A 7,836-nucleotide genomic window follows, 5' to 3' on the forward strand; every position below is an offset into this window, starting at 1 on the left:
CATTATTCATTTAGATTAATCTCATATTTATACCTAATAAATATGTAATAATTTCTAAACTTTCTTAAGCACCTCTTAATATATTCTAGTTTATTCTAGATTGGATTTGTGGCCATAAATAATCATAATGTTACTTCTTTGATCTAATGTATCAAAATAGTTTTTATGGAAATTAAATCAATTAAAAAATAAATTTAAGTTTGAAAACAAGAAATATTTGTATATATTGGTCATGCTAGTGTAATCTTGTAAAAATGATAATTAAAAAAAATCTATAAAATCATCACATCAATTAATAGATGATCTTTAATGCAAAAGCAAATATTCCTATTAAGCTTCATCATAAAATGAGGCCCCAAGGACTTTGAGACTTATAGATAACATATTTTTCCAACATCTTTTAGACATTTGGTCATAAGATCTTAATTTCATTGGATGATATGTTGCAATTTTAACCCTAGATAACAAATCAAGATTGGGGAAATTAGTATACTTTTACCTAAGTTAATCAATTGTCACATTAGAAGGACTATCTAAAGGATTTAGAGAGGGAATAAAACATAAAGGAAACAATTAAAAAAATGATGTGATGGAAGTAAAGGTAAAAACAAAAAGATGAAACCTCAAAATCATATTTGGCATTTTTGTGCTGTAATGAATTCATACCAAATATAAAGTTCAAAACCTGACTTGGCAGTACTCACAAGGAGTGGATCTCATGCTCAAGATCACCTACATGCATAATTAGGTTTGCTCATTCTATGTATAGCTGTTGCTATAGAGAATAAAGATTAACTTTACCACAAAAATTAAGATTGAAAAATAACCACTAAATGAATTTCTTGTGAATATGACTATTAGTATCAAAATTTACTTGAAAGTTACTTGTTGGCAAAAAAATTTTAAATGTTCTTTTTTTACTACTATAATAGTAGGAGGCTGGTATTTCTTAACCTTTTATTAATATTTAATTAAGCTAGTTGAGAAATTACATTTGGGCCAAATAAACATAATGTAAAAACTCTCATATGTTTCTTATTGTACTTGGATTGGATGAGAAACTTATATATTAGTTTGTATTTACTATTGTTGGAAACCCTTATAATAATAAGCTTAGTTCCTCAATATTTGCTATAGCTTACTATGTTTATTAGATATTCTCACTATGTGTTGGTCTTGTTTTGGTCTTAATAGCTATTTATGAAATTTACAATTTAAACATATCTATAAAATATAAAAAATATCCTAAATATGATGGTGTTATTTCCTCATAATCTAACACCATTCTATATAGCATGTTTATCTTTGTTTTGCATTCAGCTTAAGTCTAAGCTTAAACTCTATACCATGCTAGCTGATGAAGTACTCAAATCCTTGCATTAATCCACTAGTATGTTAAAATAATGCTAAACACTATTTAGTGTTGTTTAAAGCTACTTTTTATCTCCACATAAAATACAGAAATGTGTATATTTAATTAGCCCAAGAACACTGGTTTATATATAGAAACAAGTGGTCTAAATTAAAATTAATCTAATGGCTATCAAAATCTTACTATGCTAATATTAGTATACTACATTGTACAATTCTACATATCATCCTCCTTAACCCAGCATTGATTCTACTTTTAGTAAGAATGGATTAAGAAATATGAAGGGAAGATTAAAAGATTTAGCATTTACTTTACTACCTTACATTTATAATATGACCTTTCTCAAATGTGGAAAAGAATCAAGGTGATCCATGGGAACACCACACTATTTCCAGCCATCAATGCCTTGTCTTAGAATGTATTAAGCAAGATAATAATTGGCAAAGATGTTCCACATGAATTATGATAGCATTACAATTGAGGCACATTATTGAGTTGGGATCTCACATAGATGATCTTGGGTTACTTGATAAAAAAATATTCTAAATAGAAACACCAATGCTATAATGTTATTACTATCACTTAGTGACTTATGTTGTATTATTAATTAAAGATTAAATAATAACATTTAACATATTATTAATATTTATTTCTAAGATTTAAAAAAACTAAATATTATTGTAAGTGTAACAAAATTTTGTTTTTTGAAAGTATATCTGTAAATAATTAATTCAATTACACTTACGAAAGACTCATCTTCAATGTTACTGAATTAACTTGAATGAAATAGAAAATCTCAAAATCTTTTGAATAGAATAAACACTTATTTTCTGGAATTCAATGCATTTGCCATACCTTATAGCTTCTAGAACTTCTGGAGTTTTCATGAACCTTATAAAAGGGTCATATTGCTCATATATGAGTAGAGGTATGGACATTATGGATGGAATGGACATATTAAATCTAGACAAAGACATGAAGACTATTATTCCTTCTAACTTCATAAAGTTTATGATTTGAATTATTTAATGAAGGGGCAGATTATTTTAGGAGCAAAAATAAGCTTTCTTCATTATTAGTATTTTGCCATCTTACTTTTGCTCTACTTTAGCAATTTCCTTTTCTATATCACTACTGGTATAATCATCTCTTGAGCTCAAGTCTACTATCCTATTGTATGCATCCCTACAAGTTATATAAATTAGAGATTTCTCATGTATCCCAAAAGCAAACTCTTGCATCAGTAGTTGTAAAGACATTTTTTCCTTAATAGCCATATATGATCTCATATAACCATCCTTTCATAAATATCTTTTCAATCCCTCTAACATTTTTTATTGTTATGACAAAAACATAAAAATCATTGATGACTCAATGATAGAGGGAGTGACAATTTAATATGTGAATATCCTAAAAAGATATATATATTAAAATTTTGTTATAACATTCTTATTTATTTGTAAATATTTGAATGTCAAGTGATATTAATTTCTCAAATTATCATTTGTATAACTTTCTTATTTGGCTATAACATTCAATCCAATTCCTTCTGAGAAGTTGTAACACTAATAATGGCTATACATTTAATCTTTCTCTATAATGCAATAATGTAGCTATAATCAAAATATTTATAATGTTTGTAGTGGTGATATTAGCATACTATAATTAACCAAAAGAACAACTTGAGAGAGCATCCATTAGAGATTAAATATAAAAGGAAAGAGCCCATAAATAAAAGTGTAACCTTTTTTTCTATTAGTTAAAGGTTTTGGGATATTTAGAGTTAACTGTAATTATATTTAAGTTGTTATGGGTTTTTCAAAATTTAGGAGTTTACATTTGGTATCAAATAAGACTTAGATTCAAACTCTATTTTACAAACAAATTCAGAAGCTATTCATAGCAATTTATAGCAATCAAGAAGGGGTGATGGATTAACAAATAAGGGCTACCATAATTATAAATATTTTAGGAAAATATTAGTGGATATATATATTAAATTTCATAGCATAGAATACTATTAAGAGTTTTTATTCAGTATTATAATAGGAAGCTGATACTTTTATATAGCTGCTTATATAGATGAAACTGTCACAATAGGGTATTTTTGCATAGATTATCTAAACTTCATTTGTGTTTTTCAAATTATAATTTAATTTAGGTTTTAATCTCTCAACTCAACATTTTCTATCTTTTGTGGTTTTGCCCAAAATTAATTTCTTCAAAAAGCTTCTCTCTATCTATCATCTAAATTGATTTCTTGATAGATAGAATTATAAAAAAAAATGTGTCTTAAAATATCTTTAAAAACAAATAAATAGTATAACAATAATTTATCTTTTACATTTTGATCATTTGTTTTTGACATATGTATATTTCAATATAAAATATATCAACAATTTCTGTATAAATATATGGTTTTAAATTTTTCATAGAAAAATAAAAGTATCACTTATTATGATTGAAAACCCAACAAAAACAGTTTTTAAAATAAATGAATTTTAACTATAATAAAATAAACTATTATGATGCCATTAAAATAGGGGCTCTATTGACTACTACTTTTCAAAGAGTAAAGAAAGAGAAAAAACAACAGAAAAATCATAGAAGAAATTAAGATTAACAAAAAATATATGTAATAATAATTTATAAATCATAGTTAATATTTAAACAATATATTTTGTTTTAAAACATAAATTTTATTCATATATATTGGAAGAGTTGGTTAATTTAGAGTGAGGCCTTGACTAAAGAGAAGTCGTTAATTCACCAAGTTAAATTTTGCTTATGGGTACTAGCCGAGAAAAATATTTCAAAGTCTGCTTTTCATACACCATTTAGTTTATATGAATTTTTGTTGATATTGTTTGGTTTAAATTAGGAACTTTTAATAGGCCGATCCTCCAGAAATTCTACATGTGTAATAATTGAAATGCTTCGTATAAAGGGATTAAGAATAATTGGCACCACCTACAGATCCACTAATGTCTCTTCCTGATGTTCCTCTAGATCGTGGTCCGTCCACGAGAGTGTAAGGAACCAACTCCCCAAGGTGTCGTAGGCTAAAGGATCCCCGAAAGCATGACCAAAATGACAAAGAGTTCATCAGATGGGACCGAGTCTAAGATCGAGTCCAAGATTGACTCTGAGATTGAGTTTGAGATAGAGTTCGGAATCGAGTCCGAGGTCGAGTCCGAAGTTGAGTCCGAGTTCGAGACCGAGTTCGAGACCGAGTCCGAGGTCGAGTCCGAAGTCGAGTCCGAGTTCAAGACTGAGTTCGAGACCGAGTCCGAAGTCGAGTCCGAGTTCAAGACTGAGTTCGAGACCGAGTCCGAAGTCGAGTCCGAGTTCAAGACTGAGTTCGAGACCGAGTCCGAAGTCGAGTCCGAGTTCAAGATTGAGTTCGAGACCGAGTCCGAAGTCGAGTCCGAGATCAGGTCCGAGATCATGTCCGAGATCAAGTCCGAGACCGAATCCAAAGTCGGGTCCGAGATCGAGTCTGAGACCGAGTCCAAGTACTAATACAAGTCAAAGGGTGAAAACCCAAAGTGTGTGTCTCCGGGGGGGGGGGGGGGAGGGCTGGAGGGGGTTCCAAAAGTATAGTAGGGATAGTGAGGTCCAAGAACCAGTCTTGAAGGAACTCTCCAGTGGTACTTCCAAACTGACTTGAGGTTGAGACTGGGGCCGAGGGGCTTTAGGTGGGAGTGAGCATAGACTTGGGTGGTGCCGGAGGGGCCACCCCAGAAAGTGCTCAAGAGCAGCTCCCACTCCCGAAAGGGAAACCGACTACAATGCTCCCAGCTCATGTGGAATGGTGCCCCATTTGAGTACCTTGTGGCTCATCAGTCCTTGCCCTTCCTAAAGGCTTGGGCCTTCCCTTCGGGATGGAGGTGGGGGGGTAGAAGTACCCATACCGAGCTGTTAAGCCACGGTGTTTCGCCCCGGCGTCCCGAAGCAAGTGTTGCACCCAAGACTTGGGATTTAGAGGGTCCTATGATCAAGTCTTGTGGTACCAAGGGATGTTAAGAACCTAGAGGTTTGGTGTGCTTGGCTGCTTGTGCCTGCGGGGAGTGTAGCCGAACCTTAAGTCCAATCTAACCCGGGGAGGGGGATTGGGAGAGATTTGGGAATCTATGGATGGATGACTAACATTCCGTTGTTTGTGCAGTGAGTAGTTGAAACCAAGTAGGACCAAGTAGGAGCTAGTACCATAGGTGGGAACCTTGGTGAGGGAACTTAGCAAAAGCTAGGGTAGTGTTGGACGGATAGACGAGGTAAGCTGGCAAATTGGAAAGGAAAAATTTTTGGCTTACAATTTGGTATCAGAGCCTTTTCCTCAGTTCTAGCGAAGGATAGAGGCAGATTGCTGAGAGATGGCAAAGGCAGGGTGCAAACGAACCAAGGCAAAGATAAAACTTCCGCTAGAGCTGGAGCCTCTGGTTGAACAAGAGGCTATGGATGAGGAATCCTTGCATGAGGAGGACTCCAGTGAGGAAACTTCCAAACAGGAGTCTGGTGGCAAGGTTTGGTCGTCCAAGTCTCGATTGGACGTTTTAAAAGGACAATTGGCACAGACCAATGCCTTGTTGGAGACTCTCGTATGCAAGCTAAAGCGTGACGAGAAGCGGAAAAAAAAGCGAAAGACTGCGGATGCTAGCAGCGCAGAAGGTGCGGACCCTTTGGTAGAGATTGAGGCAGAACCAAACAAGGTCGAACAAATCGAAGTGGAATCAGTCCCTCAGGCAGTTCCCAAGTACAAACCAAAGCCCCCACTGGTCTTCAAGGGAGTGAACGACTATAAAGTGGTGGAGGATTGGTTTTACGATATGGAGGATTACTTTCGAGCGTTGCAGTTACCGAGGTCCCATGTGCAAAACCATACTTGGCAGATAATGCCAAGTCTTGGTGGAGAACGATAGAGGCCAACAAAAGACCAGTGGCCACTTGGGAAATGATGAAGGTGAGGATCTGCACGACATACGTTCCTCCGAATGCTACTCTGCATCTAAGAGATGAGCTGAGTAGGCTGAAGCAGACCGGAACCATTCAGGAGTATGTGAATGGGTTTATAGCAAAGAGGATACTTATCACGGACATGGGGGATATGGTTGCGTTCCATGCCTTCATATCTGGCTTGCAAACCTAGGTTCGCGATGAGGTGATGCGTTGGAACTCGACCAATTACAAAGAAGCGTTGGATGTGGCTATTAAGGTGCATTTCAATGATAACCTGCGAAAGGGGAACATGATGGGGTTGGGGTCCACATTTAGCAAGGGGGCCAAACCAAGGGGAATATATAGCAAAGGGAAATTCAAGAAGAATTTCTTTAAGAATGAGTCCTCGGGGTTCCGGAAAGGCAGATCCGGTGGCCAGCGATTGAGTACGTGGGGGAGTCAAGCAAAAAGAGACAAACCCATAGATAAGAAGGGCAAGTCGGTTAGCAGCATGGGAAACAACGTATGCTACAACTGCGGTGAAGTGAGACACTTCTCGAGGGAATGTCCCTACCTGAAAAAGGCCAGAGCCAATATGGCCATTAAGTCGGGTGAAATCCAAACTGAGGTGTGTGATCTAGTCCCTAGCTCAAAGTTACTCATTACGCAAGCAACTTTGGTAGAGAGTCATTCACGATATCTACTAGCCTTCCGAGGGAAGCTTGAAGGTAGCTTTGTTAAGATCCTTATTAACACGGGTGTTTCAGATAATTTTGTGGCTGCAAACATAATCTGGCAAGCCGGACTAACGGTGCAGCGGCTGGGCGAACCAAAGACTATAGAGTTTATTCAAGGCAGCCAAAGCACTGATGAGGTACTTTGATAAACGAAAGTCGAAGTAGGGACATGGAAAGTAGACATGGATTTCACCATGTTGGACATGGCAGGATTTGACGTAATCTTCGGGATGGATTTGTTCAATCGGTTTGTGGTAGCCCTGCATGGACAAGGTAGGAACCTTGTGGTACTAGCGAATGCCCAAGGAAGAAGATCTAGAGTGGAGGCCCAAAATCTAAAAGTAGGGCAATACAAGGCCAAAGATTCCTGCCTAAACCTGGTGTCCACGAGAGGATAACTCACTAAAGGAACCAAGGTAACATTTTTGTGTTTACTTTTGGTGAAGAGTGACAAAAAGATGGGAATGGAAGAAGTACTTTTAGTGATCCAGCGGGTGTTAGACCAATTCTAGGATACCATGCCAGAGGAGCTACCGGTGGGGTTGCCCCCTACACGACCGATAGAATATAAAATTGAGCTGGTCAAAGGTGCTAAGGCGGTAGTTCACCCCCGCTATCATTTGAATGAAAAGGAACTCGAGGAGCTTAAGTGCCAACTAGAGGAGTTGGTGGACAAAGGGTATGTTAGGTTGAGCAAGTCGCCATATGGGGCACCGGTGTTATTTGTGAAAAAGAAAGATGGATCTATGCACATGTGTATAGACTACCGGTTGCTCAACAAGTATACAAAGA

Source organism: Selaginella moellendorffii, unplaced genomic scaffold (genome assembly GCF_000143415.4).
Source record: "Selaginella moellendorffii unplaced genomic scaffold, v1.0 SELMOscaffold_22, whole genome shotgun sequence".
Taxonomy (NCBI): Eukaryota; Viridiplantae; Streptophyta; class Lycopodiopsida; order Selaginellales; family Selaginellaceae; genus Selaginella; species Selaginella moellendorffii.